Source organism: Stylophora pistillata, chromosome 3 (assembly GCF_964205215.1).
Source record: "Stylophora pistillata chromosome 3, jaStyPist1.2, whole genome shotgun sequence".
In the NCBI taxonomy this organism is placed as follows: Eukaryota; Metazoa; Cnidaria; class Anthozoa; order Scleractinia; family Pocilloporidae; genus Stylophora; species Stylophora pistillata.
The window spans coordinates 23,377,521-23,402,629 of NC_142521.1; positions in this window are offsets into that span (position 1 = coordinate 23,377,521).

Here is a 25,109-nt window from a genome sequence, read left to right on the forward strand (position 1 = left end):
TAGCACAATGAATGGTCGCTTAACTCAGGTTTACTTGATTGGCTTTCTGACTGGTTATCTGCATTTCTGGGTGACTAGTAACTTCGTAGCTCATTGCCTGTTGACTGACTGCCTGACAGGCTGGTTGACTCTCTTGCTGACTGAGTGGCTGACTGACCCAGTGGTACTTGACTGGGAATAACCTTGTTTGTCTGACCGGCTGACTGAAAGGTTGACTGACCCAGTGGTACTTGAATGGCATCTAACTTGTTAACGGACTTGCTGACTGACATGTCACTGAATGGTAATTGACTTGTGACTGACTAGGTTACTGACTGGTGCCTGACTGGCTGATTGGCTGGATGGCTGAGTAGCTGAATGATTGGTTGACTAACTCAATGGTACTGGTTAAGTCAATGGCTGACTGGCTGGTGACCGAGATGCTCACTGCCTGCTGACTTGCTGCCTACATGGTTCACTCACTGGCTTCTTGAAGGGGTGGCTGGCTAACTGACTGGCTCACCGAATGGAGGCAGAGTGGCTAATTAACTGCTGACTGAGAGGCTGACTGCCTAGTTGATTGGCTGAATGACTGAATATTTGACTGAGTCAAAGGAACTTGACGGGCTGTATGAGAAGTGTCCTAACTTGCTCATCCCCGAGTGGTGACTAAGTGGCTGACTTGCGACTAACTGGATGACTGGCTGTTTGAATGCTTGGATGAATGAATGGTTCACTAACCAAGTGGTACTTGAGTTGGTATATCATTGTTTAAATGACTTGCTGAGCGACTGGTGAGTGATTCGCTAATGGACCGGTGACGGACTGCCTTATTGTCTGACTGGCTGATTAAAAGTTTGACTGAATTAGTGTTAACTGGCTATCTGATTATTTGTGATCTGCTGACCGACTCTTGTCTGAGTCGCAATTTCACTCCAAACTGACTGGCTGACCTCCTGGTTCACCGACTGAATGACTGAACGGCTTAGTAATACTTGACTGGTTCTCAGACTCTGTAGCTTACTTGCTTACCGACCGGCGAAAGAGTAGCTAATTGGTGGATGAGAGTCTTACTGGCTCGTCAAGTGACTGGCTGACTAAAAGCTTGTTTAAATAAGTAGTACTTAAGTGGTTATCTGACTGGTAAACTGCCTTCCTCACCTACTGGTGAATCAGTGGCTTATTGACTGGTTACTCACTGAATGGTTTACTGAGTGAGTGACTAAATGGATGACTGGCTCACTGGTAGTTGAGTGGCTATTTCATTGGTTGACTAAACTGCTATCTTATTCGTTGACTTACAGAGTGGAACGTGACAGGCTCTCCGACTGGTCAACTGACTTGCTTCCCGACAGCTGAATTAGTAGTTTATAGATTGGGAAGTGATTGGCAGGTTGACTCACTGGATAAACTACTGGTTGCCTGAGTCACTGGGACATGACTGACTTGTTGACTTACTGGTGACTGAGTGGCTTACTGGCTGGTTGAAGGAAGTGAAATTGACTGCCTATCTGAATGGTTAAATGACTTCCTGACTAACTGGTGACTGAGTGGCTACTCGGTGGTAAGAGATCGGGTGGTTGACTGATGGCTGGCTGAGTGGTTGACTGGTTCATTGGCACTTGACTGGGTATCTAACTGGTTGACTCACTAGCTGACTCGATGGTTGCCTGACTTACCTGTGTTTGACTGGCTATCTGACTAGTTAACTGACTTGCTTAACAACTGGTAACTGAGTGGCATATTGACTCTCTGGATGACTGACGAAAGGAACTGAATGGTTGACTGACTTAGTGGCACTTGAATGGTTTACTGACTTACTGACTTACTTCTGACTGAGTCGGTAATTGATTGGCGACTGATTGGCCTGTTGATTGTCTGGCTGACTTAATGGTTGAGTGACTCAATGGTATTTGAGTCTCTGTGAGTGATCTACAACTGATTAGCTGACTGATTGAGTGAGTGCCTTGCTGACCGAAAGGTTAATGAATGGATGACTATCTGGAGAATGACTGGTAGTTGACCGAGTAGCTGATTGACTTTCGTTGCAGTCACTGAGTGTCTGACTGAATGACTGACGGTTAGGCTGATTTGCCAGCTAACTGAGTTGTTGACCAACTGGTGACTCACCAGGTAGCTTAATGCTTGTTGACTGGCTACCTTACAAACAGACTGGTTAGTGGCTCAGTGTATAAATGACTGGTACCTTACTTGCTAATGGCATGGCTGACTGACTTGTAATTGACAGGCGGACTAACTGATTCACTGACTGACTGGGTGACTGCTTTCCTCATCGCCTGATACTTGACTGCCTCAGTGACTCGCTGACAGACTCACATGTAGACTGAGTTACTGTTACCTGACTGGTTCACTCACTTGGTGGCCGACTTCAAACTGACTGTCTAACTGACCGATTAACAACTGATTAAACGACCGGGTTACACCTGGTGGGCTCGCTGACTGGAGAGTAACTAGATGATTGATTCCTTAATTTAATGGTTGCCTGATTAACTGGTACTTTTGGGGCTCGCTGACTGGTTGACTGACTTCCTAACTTCATCTAACTTTTGAATCATTAGTGTGTCAAATCTTTCTCAACGCCCGCTAAAAAGACAATTTTCTAAAATGTATCTGGAAAAATGCCAGTCACTAAGTTAGTCAGTGAGTAGTCAAATAGCCACTTAGTTAGTCATCCAGTCGGCTAGCCATTCACTCTTCATTCAGCAGCCATTAAGTCAGTGGATCAGCTATTTAGTCAATCAGTCAGTCAACCAGTCACAGCTGGTATATTACCAGTGAGTCAATCAACTAGCACGTTGGCCAGTCAATCACCAGTAAGCTAGCCACAGTCACCAGTCGGTCAACAAGCCAGTGAACAGGAACCAGGGAGTCAGTCAGCTTGTCAACTACATAGTCACTCAAATGCCAGTGAGTCAGTCATCCGTTGAGTCCGTGAGTCAGTCAACCAGTCAATAAGCCATTGATGACCATTAGGTGAGCAAGACAATTCACCAGTCAGATAATCAAGTACTACTTCTTTAGTCAGTTATTTAGTGAGCCAGTCATTTAAAATGTTAGAAATCCTCTAAGTTACCAATTGAGCACTCAAGCACCAATCGGTCAGCAAGAGAGCTACAGTCAGATAGCAAGTCAAGTCTTACTGAGTCACTCAACTGTTCAATCATCCAGTCAGTCAACCATAAGGTCAGCCAGTCAGTCTGCAGTGAATTAGCGACTCAGACAAGAGTCGTTCAACAGGTCACGTAACGAATCAGATAGTTAGTTACTACTGGCTCAGTCAAACCTTCAACCAGCCAGTCAGACAACAAGCAAGTCAGTCACCGGCCATTTACGGAATAAATCGCCACTCGGTTAGCAAGTCATTTAAACAATCAGAGAGCAAGAAAAGTACCACTGGGTTAGTTAACTATCCAATCATCCAATCAGTGAAACAGGCCGTCACCCAGTCGGTCGCCCGTCAGCCACTCAGTCACTAGTCGTTGAACAAGACAGTACGCTAATTACACACCCTGTCCATTTCCTTTGAGTCATTCAAACATTTGGTAAGCGAGTCAGTCAACAAGGCACTCAGCCTCTAAGTGAGAAATCAATCAGCCACTCTGTCTCCAGTCGGTCAGCCAGTAAGTTAACCAGTCACCCTTTCCAGCAGCCAGTCAGTGAACCATGTAGGCAGCCAATAAGCAGGCAATGAGCAACTCAGTCACCAGGTAGTCAGCAATTCACTTAACCAGTGAGAGAGCCAGTGAAGTACCACTGAGTTTGTCAACCACTCAGTCAGCTACTAAGTCATCCAGCCAATCAGCCAGTTAGTCACCAGTCAATAAACAGGTCAGCAACAAGTCAGTCAGCAAGTGCGCTAATAAATAAGATGGCCAGTCTACTACCACTGGATCAGTCAACCTTACAGTAGGCCGATGAGACAACCAAAGAGATACCCAGTCAAGTACCACAGGGTCAGTCACCCAATCAGTCAGCTAAAAACAGAACTACGCAGACAGCCAGTCAGTCAGCAGGCAATGAGCTACGAAGTCACCAGTCACTCAGCAATTCAAATAACCAGTCAGATAGCCAGTCAAGTACTCCTTAGCTAGGCGACCATTCAATCAGCTAGTCGGCCAAACAGCCAGTCAGCCAGTCAGTCGCCAGTCGATAGCCACTTGGTCAGCGATCGGTGAAGTCACTTAAAGTTACCAATCAAGTACCACTGAGTCAGTAAAGAAAACTCTAAAATTTACTTGATACCTGCTGTTTCCTACGAAATTTTGGCCATAGACTGCAATCCGTCAGGTGTTGCTCATTGCGCGCTGAAAAGACGGTTTTCCAGAAAGTATCTGGGAAAAAGCCAAACGCAATGTTTTGTAATAGATTGTGTTGAAATCTGTAAGAAAACACTAAAACTTACATGATGATCAATGTTTCATGGAAATTTCGGTCAGAGAGAGAACTTTGGTCATGTCTTCCTCAACTCGTGCTAAGAACAGGGTTTCGGAAAAGCCAAAACCAGTTCTTTTTAATAGAATGTGTCAAAAGCTGTAAGAAAATACTTAACTTTGCTGGATATATTATGTTTCCTACAGAATCTGGCCAAAGACAGAAATGCGTCCTCTTGCTCAAGTCCCGCTGAAAACACAGTTTTTAACAAACTATCTGCAAACAAGCCAAAAGCAATTTATTTGAATAGAATGTGTCTAAATCTGTAAGAAAACACTCAAATTTGCTTGATATGCGATGTTTCCTTCGAAATTTGGCCAGATATTGACTTGCGTCACGTCTTGCTCAGCTCGCGCTGAAAACACGGTTTTGAAAAAACCATCTGCAAACAGGCTAAAAGCAATTGTTTCTAATGAATTGTGTTAAAATCTTTAAAAAAACAGTAAAATTTGATTAATACCTCAAGTTTCCTACGAAATTTTTCCGCAAATAGAATTGGGTCGTCTTGTTTAAGTCGTGCGGAAAATATAGTTTCTAAAAAGTATCTTAAGACAAGCAGAAACCAATTTTTTTAACAGAATGTGTTGAAATCTGTAAGGAAACACTAAAATATGCTCGATACCCAACGTTTTCTACAAAATTTGGCCCAAGACTGAAATGCAGAAGGTCTTGCTCAGCTCGTGCTGAAAACACGGTTATGCAAAAACTATATCAAAAAGGTCAGAAGCAACCTTAGTTAATAGATCAAAATCTATAAAAAAAAACACTAAAACTTGCCTAAAACCCGAGATTTCTTGCGAAATTTGGCCACAGAGAGAATTGGGTCAAGTCTTGCTCAACTCGTGCTGAAAGCACGCTTTTGCAAAAATTATTTAGAAACAAGCCAAAACCAACTTTTTTTAATAGAATGTGTTGAAATATGTAAGAAAAAACACAAATTTGCTACATACGTCATGTTTGTAACGAAATTTGGGTAGACACTAAAATGCGTTAAGTCGTGCTGACCTAGCACTGAAAAGAGAGTTTTGGGAAAAAATAGACGGACTGGTGACCAACTTGAAGACCGACTTGTGACTAAGTTGGTAATTGAGTAGATGCTTTTCTAGCTGACCAACTGCTTGACAGAGTTAATGGTATCAGAGCGCCTGAAAAGTTGTTGACTGACTGGTTGACTGATTGACAGAATTACTGGTTAATGACTGGTCTCAAAATTCAAGAAAGTCAAAAAAGAGGGTCCCTTAACACTAACCGCATTTCACTTTTGACCCATTCATGCTTAAGCCATCAAACTTCTCAGTCTAGTGGTCATTAGATTGAATTACGTTGTCACCTGGTGACACTTTCGGGCATTGCATTGAACTACTTTTGTGATAAATATGGGTATATTGCATTACGAAATGACAGAGTTCCAGTCCTTGGAACAGTGACCATCCTAATTTTGAAAGACTGAAATTCTTAAGTAAGGGTTTACGTGATGAAAACAAGTTCTATACCGAAAAAAGTAGTTTTTAGAAAATAGTATCTCTTTTAATGATAATCAAATAATAAGAAAGCGTTTTAGACCTTGGAGCTTTTGACCTAAAGTACAATGCTATCCCTTTGGAAAAATATCCAAAATGGCGGAAATCATAAAAGGGTCCTTTAACCATAACACCATCTAACTTTTGACTTATTCATTCTTAAGGTATTACACTTCTTACGCTAGTGGTCATTGGAATCAACTAGTTTGGTATGAAATAATAACATATTTTATGCGGGACCAACATAGTTAGAAGCGTTGGAAAATTGCGATGGGATATAAACCATCGCCAAGGGGATATGAACCAAGGGAGTAGGTTAACCCTAGCCCCATCTCACTCTTAAACATATCCTGTTTAAGCCCTGAAATTTATTACACCATTAGGCATTGAATTGAACTAGTTTGCTCTTAAGTATTACGCTATTTGCATTTAGAATTAACAGCGTTATAGGGCTTGAATAATTGGGAGAGAATATGCACCATCTCCAAGGGGATATGAACCAAGGTTGTACGTTAACCCTAACCCCATCTCACTTTTGAACCATTCCTGCTTAAGCCATAGACCTGGTAGCACTGTAGCGCATTGCATTCAATAGTCTTGTGATAAATATTAGTATATTGCATTACGGATTGACAGAATTTAAGTCTTTGGAACTGTCACCATCTGAATTTTGAAAGACTGAAATTCGTAACTAAAGGTCTACGTGTTGAAAAAATTTCTACACCAAAAAAAGTACTTTTGGGACAATAGTAACTCTCTTTAATTATAAACAAACAAAAAGAAAGCGTTTTAGACACTCAAAAAGTTTTGACCAGAAGTACCATGCTATTCCTTTGAAAAAAATCCAAGATGGCGCAGACAAAAAGAGGTTCCCGTAACCCTAACCCCACGTAACTTTCGTCTCATTAATTCTTAAGCCATGACACGTGTGATACTAAAGGCCATTGGATTGAAATAGTTTGGTATGAATTATGAAGTTATTTAATTTAGATAAAACAGAGTTTTAGGGGATGAAACATTGCGACAGGATATTAACCATCGCCGTGGGGATATAAACATTTCCCGAGAGGATGTGAAAAAAGCTGCTACGTTAACCCCAACGCCATCTAACTTTTCCCCCATTGATGCTTAAGCCATGAAACTTGGCAAGCTATGAAACATTGATTTCAAATAGTTTGGTATGAAATGTGAAGTTATTTCATTTACAAACTACAGAGTTATATGCGTTGGAGGACTCTGAGAAGATATCAACCATCGCCGAGGAGATATCAATCATCGCCGAGGGATATGAACCAAGGTGGTACATTAACCCTAACCCTATCTAACTTTTGAACCATTCGTGCTTAAGCCATAAAACTTATTATACTGTTGTGCATAGCATTGAACTACTTGCGAGGAAAATATGATCATGCTGCCTTGAGAAATGGCTGAGTTAGAGTCTTTGGAACTGTGATCATCTGAATTTTTATAGACTGAACTTCTTAACTAAAGGTTTAGGTGTTTTAAACCATTTGTACACCAAAAAAAGTACTTTTCAGACAATAGTAACTCTTTTTAATCATATTCAAACAAAAAGAAAGCGTTTTAGACACTGAAAAATTTGACAAGAAGTACCATGCTATTCCTTTGGAAAAAAATCTAAGATCGTGGAGGTAAAAAGAGGGTCCCCTAACCTTAACCCCACGTAACTTTACTCTCATTCATTCTTAAGCCATGAAACGTGTGACACTATTGGCCATTGGATTTAACTAGGTTGAAATATGAAGTTATTTAATTTAGAAAGATCAGAGTTTTAGGGGATGAAACACTGCGATAGGATATGAACCATCGTCGCGGCGATATAAACCTTTCCCGAGAGGATGTAAAATAAGGTGGTGCATTAACCGTAACCCTATCTAACTTTTGAACCATTCGTGCTTAAACCATGAACCTTATTACACTCTTGTGCATAGTATTGAACTACTTGCGTGGAAAATATGACTATCCTGCATTGCGAAATGACTGAGTTACAGTCTTTGAAACTTTGACCGTCTGAATTTTTAAAGAAAGAACTTCTTAAGTCAAGGTTTAGGTTTTTAAAGCCATTTGTACGCCAAAAAATTCTTTTCAGACATAGGTGACTCTTTTTAATCATAGTCAAACAATAAGAAAGCGTTTTAGACAATGAAAATTTTGACCAAAAGTACCATGCTACCCCTTTGAAAAAAAATCCAAGATGACGGAAATGAAAATAGGATGCCTTAACCCTAACCCCATCTAACTTTTGACTTATTCATGCTTAAGCCATTACACTTCTCACACTAGTGGTCATTGGATTCAACTAGTTTGGTGTGAAACAAGAACATTTTTCCTGAGGAAGCTACAGAGTTATAGGGGTTGGAAGATTACGAGAGGATATCAAATATCGCCGGTGGCATATCGAGAATCGCTGAGGGGATGTGAACCAAGGTGGTACGTTAACCCTAACCCCATCTAACTTTTAAACCATACAAGCTTAAGTCATGAAGTTTTCACACAATTATTCATTACATTGAACTAGTTTGGTATGAAATATAAAGTTATTTCATGCAGAAACAACAGAGTTATAATGGTTGGAAGATTGAGAGCCTGCACAGCTGATTTGCCCACGTATGCTGATTTGACCCCTTTTTCTGCTGAACTGCCCACCCTGCGTGCTGATATTCCCTTGTATGTTATAAGGTCATTCGGGCCTGAAAAGAAAACAACAAACATTAAGGTAGCAAAAACAATAGAGTATTGGAGCTATACATGACAATGGATTTCATTCAGGAATAACAGAGCTACGTTCTTCCAAAGTGTGACCATTTAAATTGTAAAAATTACTGAATTTTTTAACTTAAGGTTAACTTAAGCGATTAAGGTTTAACTTAAGCGATTTGTACACCGAGGAACTACTTTTAAGCCAATTTCAACTCTTTTTAATGATCATTAAACAATAGGAAAGCGTCTTAGACACTAACAATTTTGACCAAAAGTACCATACTACCCCTTTGGAAAAAAATCCAAGATGACGGAAATGAAAAGACGGTGCCTTAACCCTAACCCAATGTAACTTTTAACCCTTCCCCATTGAAGCCATGAAATTTGTCACACTATTGGGCATTACATTGAACTACTTGTGTGATAAATGAGTATATTACATTACGGAATGACAGAGTTCCAATATTTGGAACTGCGAGCATCTAAATCTTGAATGACTGAGATTCTTAAGTCAAAGTTTAGGAGTTTAGAACCATTTGTACACCAGAAAAAGTACTTTTGAGACAATAGTAACCCTTTTTATTGATAAGCAGACAATAAGAAAGCGTTCTAGATAAAAGTACCATGCTACCCCTTTGGAAAAATTTCCAAGATAGCGGAAATGAAGAGGGAGTCCCTTAACCCTAACCCCATCTAACTTTTGACTTATTCATGCTTAAGCCATTACACTTCTCACACTAGTGGTCATTGGAGTTAACTAGTTTGGGATGAAACAAGAATATATTTTATGTGGAAGCGACAGAGTTATAGGGGTTGGAAGATTGCTAGGGGATATGAACCATCGCCGAGGGGATATGAACCAAGGGGGTGGGTTCACCCTAACCCCATCTCACTTTTAAACCATTCCTGCTTAAGCCATCAAATTAATTACACCATTAAACATTGAATGGAACTAGTTTGGTGTTAAGTATTACGTTATTTTGCTTAGAATTAACAGAGTTATAGGGGTTGGAAGTAGGTGAAAAATGGGATAACGAGTGTAGGTGAGAAAAACTCATTTTCAGGCTAGATAGCGCTAGAAACTTGTTTAGGGCACTACTGAACCAACAGCAGGAGTTTGAGGGAAATTTGTAATGATTACAAAGATGGCCATGTTACCCCTTTGGAAAAAAATCCCACATGGCTGACATGAAAAGAGCTAGGTTACCCCTAACCCCAGCTAACGTTTGAACCATTCATGCTTAAGCCATGAAACTTGTCACACTATTGGTCATTGGACTGAGCTAGGTTAGTATGAAAGAAATTTATCTCGAGGCAAACGCACATTTAACAACAAATTTACAGTGTCTCAAGGTCCTCAAGTCTTAGTGCTATACTTAGAACTTATGTAATTTGGTCAAACTTTTCAGTGTCTAAAACGCTTTCTTTTTATTTAATTATCATTAATGAGAGTTACTATTGGCTTAAAACCAGTTTTTCGGTGTACAAATCGCTTCAAACGCGTAAACCCTCAGGTAAAAAATTCAGTGATTTTTACGACTTAAACGGTCACACTTTGGAAGATCGTAGCTCTGTTATTCCTAAATAAAAGTCCATTGTCATTTATAGCTCCAATAGTTTATTGTTTTTCCTAGCTTAATATTTGTTGTTTTTTTTCAGGCCCAAGTGACCTTACACCATACAAGGGCACATCAGCACACAAGGTAGGCAATTCAGCAGAAAAAGGGGTGAAATCAGCAAACGTGGGCAAATCAGCTGTGCAGGCTCTCAATCTTCCAACCACTATAACTCTGTTGTTTCTGCATGAAATAACTTTATATTTCATATCAAGCTAGTTCAATGTAATGAATAAAAGTGTGACAACTTCATAACTTAAGTTTGAATGGTTCAAAAGTTAGATGGGTTAGGGTTAACGAGCCACCTCGGTTCACATTCCATCGGCGATTCTCCATATCCCAACGGCAATATTTCATATCCTCTCGTAATCTTCCAACCCCTATAACTCTGTAGCCTCCGCATGAAATATGTTCTTGTTTCATACCAAACTAGTCGAATCCAATTATCACTAGTGTGAGAAGTGTAATGGCTTAAGCATGAATAAGTCAAAAGTTAGATGGGGCTAGGGTTAATGCACCCTCTTTTCATTTCCGCAATCTCTGATTTTTTTCAAAGGGGTAGCATGGTACTTTTGGTCAAAATTTTCATTGTCTAAAACGCTTTCTTACTGTTTGATTATGTTTAAGAGTTACCATTGTCTGAAAAGTACATTTTTGGTGTACAAATGGTTTTAAATACCTAAACCTTTACTTAAGAGGTTCCGTCTTTAAGAATTCAGACGGTCACAGTTCCAAAAACTGTAACTCAGTCATTTCGCAATGCAGGATAGTCATATTTTCCACGCAAGTAGTTCAATGCTATGCGCAACAGTGTAATAAGGTTCATGGCTTAGGCACGAATGGTTCAAACGTTAGATAGGGCTAGGGTTAATGTACCACCTTGGTTCATATCCCTCGGTGATGACTGATATCTCCTCGGCGATGGTTCATATCCTCTCGGAGTACTCCAACCCCTATAACTCTGTAGTTTCTAAATGAAATAAGTTTATCTTTCATACCAAACTATTTCAAATCAATGTTTCATAGTATGACAAGTTTCATGGCTTAAGCATCATTGGGGAAAAAGTAAGATGGGGTTAGGGTTAACGTACCACCCTATTTCGCTTCCTCTCGGGGAAGGTTTATATCCCCTCGGCGATGGTTCATATCCTGTCGCAATGTTTCATCCCCTCAAACTCTGTTGCTTCTAAATCAAATAACTTTATATTTCATACCAAACTAGTTCAATCGAATGGGCAATAGTGTCACGTTTCATTCGTTAAGAATGAACGAGACAAAGTCGGGTGGGTTTAGGGTTAGGGGACCCTCTGTTTATTTCCGCCATCTTGGATTTTTTCCAAAGGAATAGCACGGTACCTCTCGTCAAAATTTTCAATGTCTGAAACGCTTTTTTATAGTTTGTTTATGAGTAAAAAGAGTTAATATTGTCTAAAAAGTCCTTTTTTTGGTGTACAAATTTTTTTAAACACGTAAACATTTACTTAAGAAGTTCCGTCTATAAAAATTCAGACGGTGACAGTTTCAAAGACTGTAACTCAGCCATTTCGCAATGCAGGATAGTCATATTTTCCACGCAAGTAGCTCAATGCTATGCTCAACGGTATATTAAAGTTCATGGCGTAAGCACGAACGCTTCAAAAGTTAGAGAGGGTTAGGGTTAATGTACCACCTTGGTTCATATCCCTCGGCGATGACTGATATCTCCTCGGCGATGGTTGATATCCTCTCGGAGTCCTCCAACCCCTATAACTCTGTAGTTTCTAATGAAATAGGCTTATCTTTCATAGCAAACTATTTCAAATCAATTTTCATAGTATGACAAGTTTCATGGCTTAATCATCATTGGGGCAAAAGTTAGATGGGGTTAGGGTTAACGTACCACCCTATTTCACTTCCTCTCGGGGAAGGTTTATATCCCCGCGGCGATGGTTCATATCCTGTCGCAATGTTTCATCCCCTAAGACTCTATTGTTTCTAAATTAAATAACTTTATATTTCATACCAAACTAGTTCAATCCAATGGGCAATAGTGTCACACGTTTCATTGCTTAAGAATGAATGAGACAAAAGTTACGTGGGGTTAGGGTTAGGGGACACTCTCTTTATTTCCGCCATCTTATATTTTTTTCCAAAGGAATAGCACGGTACTTCTGGTCAAAATTTTCACTGTCCTAAACGCTTTCTTTTTGTTTGATTATGATTAAACAGAGTTACTATTGTCTGAAAAGGAATTTTTTTGGTGTACCAATGGTTTTAAACACGTAAACCTTTACTTAAGACGTTCAATCTATAAAAATTCAGACGGTACAGTTCCAAAGACTGTAACTCAGCCATCTCGCAATACAGGATACTCATATTTTCCTCGCAGGTAGTTCAATGCTGTGCAAAACAGTGTAATAAGGTTCATGGCTTAAGTACGAATGGTTCAAAAGTTACGGAGGGTTAGGGTTAATGTACCACCTTGGTTCATATCCCTCAACGATGATTGATATCTCCTCGGCGATGGTTGATATCCTCTCGGAGTCCTCCAACGCATATAACTCTGTAGTTTCTAAATCAAATAACTTTATATTTCATACCAAACTATTTGAAATCAATGTTTCATAGTGTGACAAGTTTCATGGCGTAAGCATCAATAAGGCAAAGATTAGATGGCGTTGGGGTTAACGTAGCACCTTTTTTACATCCTCTCGGGAAAGGTTTATATCCCTGCGGCGATGGTTCTATCCTGTCGCAATGTTTCATCCCCTAAAAGTCAGCTCTTTCTTAATTAAAATAACTTAATTAAATTCTTAATTAAACACCTTTATATTTCATACCAAACTAGTTCAATCCAATGGCCAATAGTGTCACGTGTGTCATGGCTTAAGAATAAATGAGACAAAAGTTACGTAGGGTTAGGGTTAGGGGAACCTCTTTTTATTTGCGCCATCTTGGATTTTTATCCAAAGGAATAGCATGCTACTTCTGGTTAAGATTTTCAGTGTCTAAAACGCTTTTTTTTGTTTGACTATAATTAGAAAGAGTTACTATTGTCTGAAAAGCACCTTTTTTGCTGTAGAAACTTTTTTCAACACGTAAACCATTTCTTAGGAATTTCAGTCTTTCAAAACTCAGATAGTGACAGTTCCAAAGACTTAAACTCTGTCATTCCGTCATGCAACATACTTATATTTATCACACAAGTATTTCAATGCAATGCCCTACAGTGTTACCAGGTTCATGGCTTAAGGAGGAATTTATCAAAAGTTAGATCGGGTTAGGGTTAACGTAAAACCTTGGTTCATATCCCCTTGGAGATGGTGCATATTCTTTCCCAATTATTCAAACCCTATAACGCTGTTAATTCTAAATGAAATAACGTAATACTTAAGAGAAAACTAGTTCAATTCAATGTCTTATGGTGTAGTAAATTTCAGGGCTTAAGCAGGATATGTTTAAAAGTGAGATGGGGTTAGGGTTAACCTACCCCCTTGGTTCATATCCCCTTGGCGATGGTTCATATCCCATCGCAATTTTCCAACGCTTCTAACTATGTTGGCTCCGCATAAAATATGTTATTACTTCATACCAAACTTGTCGATTCCAAGAACCACTAGTGTGAGAAGTGTAATGGCTTAAGTATGAATAAGTCAAAAGTAAGGTAATCTTATGGTTAAGGGACCCTCTTTTTATTTCCGCCATTTTGGATTTTTTTCCAAAGGGGTAGCATGGTACTTTTGGTCAAAAGTTCCATGGTCTAAAACGCTTTCTTATTATTTCATCATCATTGAAAAGAGTTACTATTGTCTGAAAACTACTTTTCTCGGTATAGAACTTGTTTTCAAAACGTAAACCCTTACTTAAGAATTTCAGTCTTTCAAAATTCAGATGATCGCTGTTCCAGAATGGAACTCTAACATTTCGTAATGCAATATACTCATATTTATCACAAAAGTAGTTCAATGCAATTCCCAAAAGTGTCACCAGGCTCATGGCTTAAGCAGGAATGGTTCAAAAGTGAGGTGGGGTTAGGGTTAACGTACCACCTTTGTTCATATCCCATCGGCGATGATTAATATCTCCTTGGCCATGGCGCATATTCTCTCCCAATTATTTAACCCTTATCACGCTGTTAACGTAATACTTAACACCAAACTAGTTCAATTCAACGTCTAATGGTGAAATAGATTTTAGGACTTAAGAAGCAATTGTTTAAAAGTGAGATGGGGCTAGGGTTAACCCTTGGTCATATCCTGTCGGCGATGGTTTATATCCCCTCGCAATCTTGCAACCCTTATAACTCTGTTGCGTCCGCATAAAGTATGTTCTTGTTTCATACAAAACTAGTTGAGTCCAAAGACCTCTAGGGTTTTCTGGATTTGTTTCCAAAGGGATAGCATGGTACTTTTGGTCAAAAGTTTCCTTGAGTAAAACGCTCTATTATTGTTTGGTTATTATTGAAAAGAGTTGCTATTGTCTGAAAAGTACTTTTTTTGGTGTACAAAGTTACAGAGTCTCAAGGTCTCAACATCTTAGTGCTAGACTTAGAATTTATGTAATTTGGTCAAAATTTTCAGTCTCTAAAACACTTTCTTTTTATTTAATTATCATTAAAGAAAGCTACGATTGCCTTAAAAGTAGTTTTTCGGTGTACAAATCGCTTCAATTGCGTAAACCCTAAGTTAAAAAGTTCAGTAATTTTTACAATTTAAATGGTCACACTTTGGAAGATCGTAGCTCTGTTATTCCTAAATGAAATCCATTGTCATTTATAGCTCCAATAGTTGATTGTTTTTGCTAGCTTAATGTTTGTTGTTCTTTTTCAGGCCCGTATGACCTTATAACATACAAGGGCATATCAGCACGCAAGGTGGGCAGTTCAGCAGAAAAAGGGGTCAAATCAGCATACGTGGGCAAATCAGCTGTGCAGGCTCTCAATTTTCCAACCATTATAACTCTGTTGTTTCTGCATGAAATAACTTTAAATTTCATACCAAAGTAGTTCAATGTAATGAATAACAGTGTGACAACTTCATGACTTAGGATTGAATGGTTTAAAAGTTAGATGGGGTTAGGGTTAACGTGCCACCTTGGTTCACACCCCCTCGGCGATTCTTCATATCCCACCGGCGATAATTCATATCCTCTGGTAATCTTCCAACCCCTATAAATCTGTAGCCTCCGCATCAAAATATGTTCTTGTTTCATACCAAGCTACCTGAATGCAATGGCCATTAGTGTAAGAAGTGTAATGGCTTAGGCATGAATAATTCAAAAGTTAGATGGGGTTAGGGTTAAGGCACCCTCTTTTCATTTCAGCCATCTCTGATTTTTTCCAAAGGGGTAGCATGCTACTTTTGGTCAAAATTTTCATTGTCTAAACGCTTTCTTATTGTTTGATATGTTTAAAAAAAGTTACCATCGTCTGAAAAGTACTTTTTTGGCGTACAAATGGTTTTAGACACCTAAACCTGTATTTAAGAAGGTCAGTCTTTAAAAATTCAGACGGCCAAAGACTGTAACTCAGTCATTTCGCAATGCAGGATAGTCATATTTTCCACGCAACTAGTTCAATGCTATGCTCAACAGTGTAAGAAGGTTGATGGCTTAAGCACGAATGGTTCAAAAGTAAGATAGGGCTAGGGTTAATGTACCACCTTGGTTGATATCCCTCGGCGATGATTGATATCTCCTTGGCGATGGTTGATATCCTCTCGGAGTCCTCCAACCCCTGTAGCTCTGTAGTTTCTAAATGAAATAAGTTTATCTTTCATACCAAACTATTTGAAGTCAATGTTTCATAGTGTGACAAGTGTCATGGCTTAAGCATGATTGGGGCAAAAGCTAGATGGGCTTAGGGTTAACGTACCACCTTATTTCACTTCCTCTCTGGGAAGGTTTATATCCTCGCGGCGCTGGTTCATATGCTGTCGCAATGTTTCATCCCCTAAAACTCTATTGTTTCTAAATTAAATAACTTCATATTTCATACCAACCTAGTTTAATCCAATGGCCAATAGTGTCACACGTTTGATGGCTTAAGAGTAAATGAGACAAGAGATACGTGGGGTTAGGGTTAGAGGATCCTCTTTTTATTTTCGCCATCTAGGATTTTTTCCAAACGAATAACATGGTACCTCTGGTCAAAAATTTCAGTGTCCTAAACGCTTTCTTTTTGTTTGATTATAACGAAAACGAGTTGCTAGTGTCTAAAAGGTACTTTTTTCGGTCTACAAATGGTTTTAAACACCTAAACCTTTACTTAAGAAGTTCACTCTTTAAAAAGTCAGACGGTCTCAGTTCCAAAGACTGTAAATCAGCCATTTCGAAATGCAGCATAATCATATTTTCCACGGAAGTAGTACAATGCTATGCACAACAATGTAATAAGAATCATGGCTCAAGCACGAATGGTTCAAAAGTTAGTTAGGGTTAGGGTTAGTGTACCACCTTGGTTCATATCCCTCGGCGATGATTGATATCTCCTCGGCGATGGTTGATATCCTCTAGGAGTCCTCCAACCCATATAACTCTGTAGTTTCAAAATAAAATAACTTTATATTTCCCAACAAACTATTTGAAATCAATGTTTTTATAGTGTGACAAGTTTCATGGCTTAAGCATCAATGGTGCAAAAGTAAGATGGCGTTGGGGTTAACGTGCCACCTTATTTCACATCATCTCGGAGAATGTTTATATCCCCGCGGCGATGGTTCATATCCTGTCGCAATGTTTCATCTCCTAAAACTCTGTTGTTTCTAAATCAAATAACTTCACATTTCATACCAAACTAGTTTAATGCAATGGCCAATAGTATCACACGTTTCATGGCTTAAGAATGAATGAGACAAAAGTTACGTGGGGTTAGGGTTAGGGGACCCTCTTTTTATTTCCGCCATCTTGGATTTTTTCCATGGTACTTCTGGTCAAAATTTTCAGTGTCTAAAACGCTTTCTTTTTGTTTGATTATGATTAAAAAGAGTTACTATTGTCTGAGAAGTACTTTTTTAGGGTAGAAATTTCAGTCTTTCAAAACTCAGATAGTGACAGTTCCAAAGACTTAAACTCTGTCAATCCGTAATGCAATATACTCATATTTATCACACAAGTATTTCAATGCAGTGCCCAACAGTGTTATCAGGTTCATGGCCTAAGCAGGAACGGTTCAAAAGTTAGTTAGGGTTAGGCTTAACCTACAACCTTGGTTCCTATCCCCTTGAGGATGGTGCATATTCTCTCCCAATTATTCAACCTATATAACGCTGTTAATTCTAAATGAAGTAACGTATTACTTAAGAGAAAACTAGTTCAATTTAATGTCTAATGGTGTAATAAACTTCAGGGCTTAAGCAGAATGTGTTTAAAGGTGAGATGGGGTTAGGATTAACCTACCCCCTTGGTTCATACCCCTTGGCGATGGTTCATATCATCTCGCAATTTTCCAACGCCTCTAACTATGTTGGTTCCTCATAAAATATGTTATTATTTCATACCACTACACGTGTCATGACTTGAGAATGAATGAGACAAAAGTTACGTGGGATTAGGGTTAGGGGACCCTCTTTTCATTTCCGCCATCTTGGATTTTTTTCCACGGTACTTGTGGTCAAAATTTTCAGTGTCTAAAACGCTTTCTTTTTATTTTATTATGATTAAAAAGAGTTATTATTGTCTCAAAACTACTTTTTCTAGTATAGAACTTGTTTTCAACACGTAAACCCTCACTTAAGAATTTCAGTCTTTCAAAATTCAGATGGTCACTGTTCCAAAGACTGGAACTCTGTCATTCCGTAATGCAATATACTCATATTTATCACAAAAGTAGTTCAATGCAATAGCCAAAAGTGTCACCAGGTTCATGGCTTAAGCAGGAATGGTTCAAAAGTGAGATGGGGTTAGGGTTATCTGCATTTCTCAATGACTAGTAACTTCGTAGCTCATTGCCTGTTGACCGACTGGCTGACAGCCTGGTTGACTGTGTTGCTGACTAAGTAGCCGACTGAGCCAGTGGTACTTGACTGGCTATCTGACCGACTGACTGAAATGTTTACTGACCCAGTGGTACTTGACTGGCTATCTAAACAGTTAACGGACTTGCTGACTGACTTGTCACTGAATGTTAATTGACTGGTGACTGACCGGGTTACTGACTGGTGACTAACTGGCTGATTGGGTGGATGGCTGAGTAGCTGACAAAATGGTTGACTAACTCAATGGTACTGGTTAAGTAAATGGCTGACTGCCTGGTGACTAAGTTACTTATTGCCTGCTGACCTGCTGCCTACATGGTTCACTCACTGGCTGCTTGAAAGGGTGGCTGGTTAACTGACTGGCTGACCGAATGGAAACAGAGTGGCTAATTAACTGCTGATCAAGAGGCTGACTGCCTTGTTGAGTGACTCGATGACTGAATGTTTTAGTGACTCAAAGAAGCTTGACGGGCTGTATGAAAATTGTACTGACTTGCTCACCGAGTGGTGACTGAGTGGCTCACTGGCGACTAACTGGATGACTGGCTGTTTGAATGCTTGGATGACTGAATGGTTGAGTAACCCAGTGGTATTTGAGTTTGTACCTGATTGTTTAACTGACTTGCTTAACGACTGGTGACTGAGTGTCTTATTGATAGGCTCGATGACTGAGAAAATAAACTCAATTGATAACTGATTCAGTAGCACTTGACTGTCTATCTGACTGTTTAACTGACTTACTGACCGACTTCTGACTGAGGGGCAAGTGGACTGGTGACTGATTGGTCTTTTGACCGACTGGCTGACTCAATGGTTGTGCAAATCAATGATATTTGACAGGGTATATGACTGGTTAACTGAATTGCTGACCGACTGGTATGTGACTGACGAAATGACTGTGTGAGTGATTTACGACTGATTAGCTGACTGATTGAGTGACTGCCTTGCTGACCGAGAGGTAAATAAATATATAACTGACTTGTGACTGACTGGTAGTTGACCGCGTAGCTTACTGAATTTTGTTGCAGTCACAGAGTGTCGACTGAATGACTGTCTGACAGGCTGATCGGTCGGGTTGACTGACTAGAGACTTACTACGTAACTTAATGCTAACTTACTAACAGGCTGGCTAACTTACTAACACACTGGTTAGTGGCCGAGTGATTGATCGACTGGTACCTAACTGGCTAATGGACTAGCTGACCGACCTGTAATTGACAGACGTACTGACTGATTCACTGACTGACTACCTGACAGAATTCCTCACCGACTGATCGTTGATTGCTTTAGTGATTGGCTAACATAATCACATGCTGACGGAGTTAGTTACCTCATTGGTTTACTCCCTTGGTGGCCGACTTCCAACTGACTGTCTAACTGATTAACGACTGATTCACCGACCCAGTTGCACCTGGAGGGCTGGCTGACTGGTGACTAACTAGCTAATTTATCCCTGGAATTAATGAGTGACTGAGTCTCTGATACTTGACCGACTAGCTAACAGGTTTATTGACTTCCTAACCCATCTAACTTTTGAGACATTAATGCGTCAAATCTTGCCCAACGCGCGCTACAAAGACGGTTTTTAAAAATATATCTGAAACAAGCCAGTCGCTGAGTTAGTCAGTGAATTGTCAAATAAACACTTAGTCTGACTTCAGTCAAGGAGTTAGTCGGCCTGTTTGCCACTCGCTCAACCAGTCACTCTTCATTGAGTGGCCCTTAACCCAGTGAATTAGCCGTTCAGTCACCCACTCAGTCAACCAGAAAGTCAGTTAGTCAAGTTCTCGTGAATCAGTCAACCATTCACTGAGTCAGTCAAGAACCAGTCACACAACTGGTCACAAGTCAGTCAAGGAGTCAGTGCACCAGTCATCCAGTCGGTCAGCCAGTCAATCTCAATTCAGCAGCTATTAAGTCAGTGAATCAGCCATTTAGTCTATCAGTCAGTCAACCAGTCACAGCCGGTCTGGTACAAGTGAATCGGTCAACCAGTAGGTTGGCCAAGCAGTCATCAGTCAGCGAGTAACTCAGTTACCAATCGCTCAACAAGTCAGTGAAGAGGAACCAGGGAGTCAGTCAACTACATACTTACTAGACTACCAGCGAGTCAGTCATCCATTTAGTCATTCAGTCAGTCAACCAGTCATTCAGTCACCAGATAATAAGCCAATAACTCACCAGTAGGTGGGAAAGGCAGTTCACCAGTCATATAACCACTGAATAACTAGTTGGTCAGTCAACGATTTCGTCAACCAATCATTTAACGAGCCAGTAAGTCTCTATGTCACCAATTAGGCACTCAATCACCGATTGGACAGGAAGTGAGCTACAAAGTCTGATAGTCAAATGTTACTGAGTCACTCAACCGTTCAGTCATCCAGTCAATCAAGTCAGGAGGTCAGGAAGTCAGTCTGCAGTAAGCTGGCGACTCAGAAAAGAGTCCGTCAGCAGGTCACTTTACTGATCAGATACTCAGTTACTACTGATTCCGTCATACTTTTAATCAGCCAGTCAGACAAGCAGTCACTCAACTACCAGTGAGTGAGTCATCCATTTAGTCAGTCAGTCAACCAGTCAGTCAGTCACCAGATAATAAGCCAATGACTCACCAGTAGGTAAGAAAGACAGTTTACCAGTCTTATAACCACTCAATAACTAGTTGGTCAGTCAACGATTTCGTCAACCAATAGTTTAACGAGCCAGTAAGTCAGTGATTAGTCAATTAGCAAATCACTCACCACTCGGTGAAAAAGTCATTTAAACAATCAGATAGCAAGTCAAGTACCACTGGCTTAGTTAACTATTCAGGCATACAATCAGTCAAACAGCCAGTTATCCAGTCAGTCGCCAGTCAGCCACTCAGTCACCAGTCGTTGAGCAAGTCGGTGTACTAATCATACAGCCAGTCAAGTTCTCTTGAGTCAGTGAAACATTCAGTCAGCGAGTCACTCAACAAGGCAGTCAGCCTCTCAGTCAGCAGTAAATTAGCCACCCAGTCTCCAGTCGGTCAGCCAGTCAGTTAACCAGTCACCCTTTCAAGCAGCCAGTGAGTGAACCATTTAGGCAGCCATTCAACAGGCAATGAGCAACTCAGTCACCCGGCAGTCAGCAATTCTCTTAACCAGTTAGAGAGCCAGTCTAGTACCACTGAGTTAGTCAACCATTTAGTCAGCTAGTCAGCCATCCAGCGTATCAGCCAGTCAGTCACAAGTCAATAAGCCAGTCGGTAAGCAGTGACTTTGCCTCAGTCACAAGTCAGTCAGCAAGTCCGTTAACAAGTTAAACACACAGTTAACAACTTCTGGGTAAGTCAAGCTTTCATTCAGACGGTCAGACAACCAAGGAGATAGCCAGTCAAGTACCACTGAGCTAGCCAGCCATTTAGTAAGCATCAATCACATACCAGTCGGTCAGAAATTTAGTTAACCAGTCATATACCCTGTCAAATTTACACAACCATTGATTTAGCCAAGCAGTCAAAAGGCCAAGAAGTCACCAGTCAATTACCAGTCAGTCACCAGTCAGTCAGCAGCTGGTAAGTCAGTTAAATAGTCAGATAGAAAGTCAATTCAGTTCAGTCAGTCAGTCATCGAGCCAGTCAATAAGACTCAGTCACCAGTCGTTCAGCAAGTCAGTTAACTAGTCAGATAAGCCAGTCAAATATCAGTAAGTCAGTCAACCATCGAGTCAGCTAGTCAGTCAACCAGTCAGAAAACTAGTCAAGTACCAATGAGCCAGTGAACCACTAGGTCAGCCAATCAGTCAAACAGCCAGTCAGTCACCACCGATTACCCACTCAGTCACGAGTCAGTCAGCAAGTCATTTAACCATTCAGATAGGCAGTCAAGTTCAATACTAGCCGAATGAATGGTCGGCTAACTGAGGTTTACTTGACTGGCTAAGTGCCTGGTCAGGGTTAGGGTTAGGGCTAGCTGACTGGTCGACTGATTTGCTAACTCCATTTAACTTTTGAACCATTAACGTGTCAAATCTTGCTCGACGCGCTAAAAAATACGGTTCTCTAAAATGTATCTAAACAACTACCAGTCACTGAGCTAGTCTGTGATTAGTGAAATAGCCACTTAGTCACACGTCAGTCAAGGAGTCAGTCGATCTGTTTATCAATCGGTCAACCGGTCATTCTTCATTCGGTAGCCTTCAAGCCAGTCAATCAGCTTTTAAGTCAACCAGTCAGTCAACCAGAGAGTCTGCGAGTCAAGTACTAGTGAATCAGTCAACCATTCAAAGAGCCACCTAGTCACAAGTCAGTCAAAGAGTCAGTGGACCAGTCACCCAGTCGGTTAGCTAGTCACTTTTCATTCAGCAGCCATTAAGTCAGTGAATCAGCCATTTAGTCAATCAGTCAGTTAAACAGTCACAATAAGTCTCTTACCAGTGAGTCAATCAACTAGCACCTTGGCCAGTCAATCACCAGTAAGCTAGCCACTCAGTCACCAGTCGGTCAAAAAGTCAGTGAACGGAAACTAGGCAGTCATCCAGTGAATAAGCCACTGATTCACAAGTAGATCAGCAAGGCAGTTCACCAGTCAGATAACCAGTCAAGTACTACTTCTTCAATCAGCCACTTAGTGAGCCAGTCATTTCAAGAGCTAGAAATCCTCTAAGTCACCAGTTAGGCACTCAAGCACCAATCGGTCAGCAAGAGAGCTACAGTCTGAGAGCCAGTCAAGTATTACTGAGTCACTCAACCCTTCAATCATCCAATCAGTCAGCCATGAGGTCAGCCAGTCAGTCTGCAGTGAATTAGCGACTCAGACAAGAGTCGTTCAGCAAGTCATTTAACTAATCAGATAAATAGTTACTACTGGTTCAGTCAAACTTTCAGCCAGTGAGACACCCAGCCAGTCAGTCACCGTCCAATTAGCGAATCACTCACCAGTCCGTTAGCAAGTCATTTCAACAATCAGATCGCAAGTAAAGTACAACTGGGTTAGTCAACTATCCAATCATCCAATCAGTGAAACAGGCAGTCACTGAGTCGATCGCCCGTCAGCCACTCGGTCACCAGGGATTGAGCAAGACAGTACACAAATCACACACCCTTTCCATTTCCTTTGAGTCATTCAAACATTCGGTGAGCGAGTCACTCAACTAGGCATTCAGCCTCTGAGTGAGCAATCAATTAGGCACTTAGTCTCCAGTCTGTAAGCCAGTAAGTTAACCAGTAACTCTTTCCAGCAGCCACTTAGTGAACCATGTAGGCAGCCAGTAAGCAGGCAATGAGCAACTCTGTCATCAAGTAGTCAGCAATTCACTTAAACAGTGAGAGAGCCAGTCAAGTACCATTGAGTTAGTAAACCATTCAGCTACTCAGCCATCCAGCTAATCAGCCACTTAGCAACCACTCAATAAACCAGTGAGTCACTAGTCAATAACCCATTAGTCAGAAGTCAGTTAGCAAGTCTGCTTACAAATCAGATAGACAGTCTAGTACCACTGGGTCAGTCAACCTTTCAGTCAGCCGGTAACACAACCAAGGAGATATCCAGTCAAGTACCACTGGGTCAGTCAGCCAGTCAGTCAGCTAGACAGTCAAGCAGGCAGACAGCCAGTTAGTAATGAGCTACGAAGTCACCAGACACTCAGCAATTCAAATAACCAGTCACATAGCTAGTCAAGTACCCCTTAGTTAGGCGACCATTCAGTCAGCTAGTCAGCCAGACAGCCAGTCAGTCACCAGTCAATAAGCCACTTAGTCACCGATCGGTGGAAAAGTCAGTAAGATTTACCAATCAAGTACCACTGAGTCAGTCAAGATAACTCTAAAATTTACTTGAGACCTGCTGTTTCCAACGAAATTTTGGCCAGAGACTGTAATCTGTCAGGCGTTGCTCATTGCGCGCTTAAAAGACGGTTTTCCAGAAGGTATCTGGGAGAAAGCCAAACCCAATGTTTTGTAATAGATTGTGTTGGAATCTGTAAGAAAACACTAAACATTACATGATGATCAATGTTTCAAGGGAATTTCGGTCAGAGAGAGAAGTTAGGACGTCTTTCTCAACTCGTGCTAAGAACATGGTTTCGGAAAAGCCAAAACTAGTTCTTTTAAATAGAATGTGTCAAAAGCTGCAAGAAAATACTTAAATTTGCTTGATATATTACGTTTCCTACAAAATCTGGCCAAAGACTGAAATGCGTCAAGTCTTGCTCAAGCCCCGCTGGAAACACGGTTTTTAACAAACTATCTGCAAACAAGCCAAAAGGAATTTATTTACAATTAAATTTGCTTGATATTCGATGTTTCCTTGGAAATTTGGCCAGATATTGACTTGCGTCAAGTCTTACTCGACTGGCGCTAAAAACATGGTTTTGCAAAAACTATCTGCAAACAGGTGAACACAAATTGTTTCTAATGAATTGTGTTGAAATTCTTAAAAAAACACTAAAATTTGCTTAATACCCGAAGTTTCCTGCGAAATTTTACCTGAGATAGAATTGGGTCAAGTCTTGTTGAAGTGTGCTGAGAACATGGTTTTTAAGAAAGTATCTTGAGACAAGCAAAAGCAATTTTTTTTAACAGAATGTGTTGAAAGTTGTAAGAATACTAAAATTTGCTCGGTACCCAACGTTTTCTACAAAATCTGGCCCAGAATGAAATGCAGGTCTTGCTCAGGTTGCTCAACAAAAGTACTTTTCAGACAATAGCAATTCTTTTCAATGATAATCAAACAATAATAGAGCGTTTTAGACAAGGAGACTTTTGACCAAAAGTACCATGCTACCCCTTTGGAAACAAATCCAAAAAATCTAGAGGTCTTTGGACTCAACTAGTCTGGTATGAAACAAGAACATATTTTATGCGGAAGCAACAGAGTTATAGGGGTTGCAAGATTGCGAGAAGATAT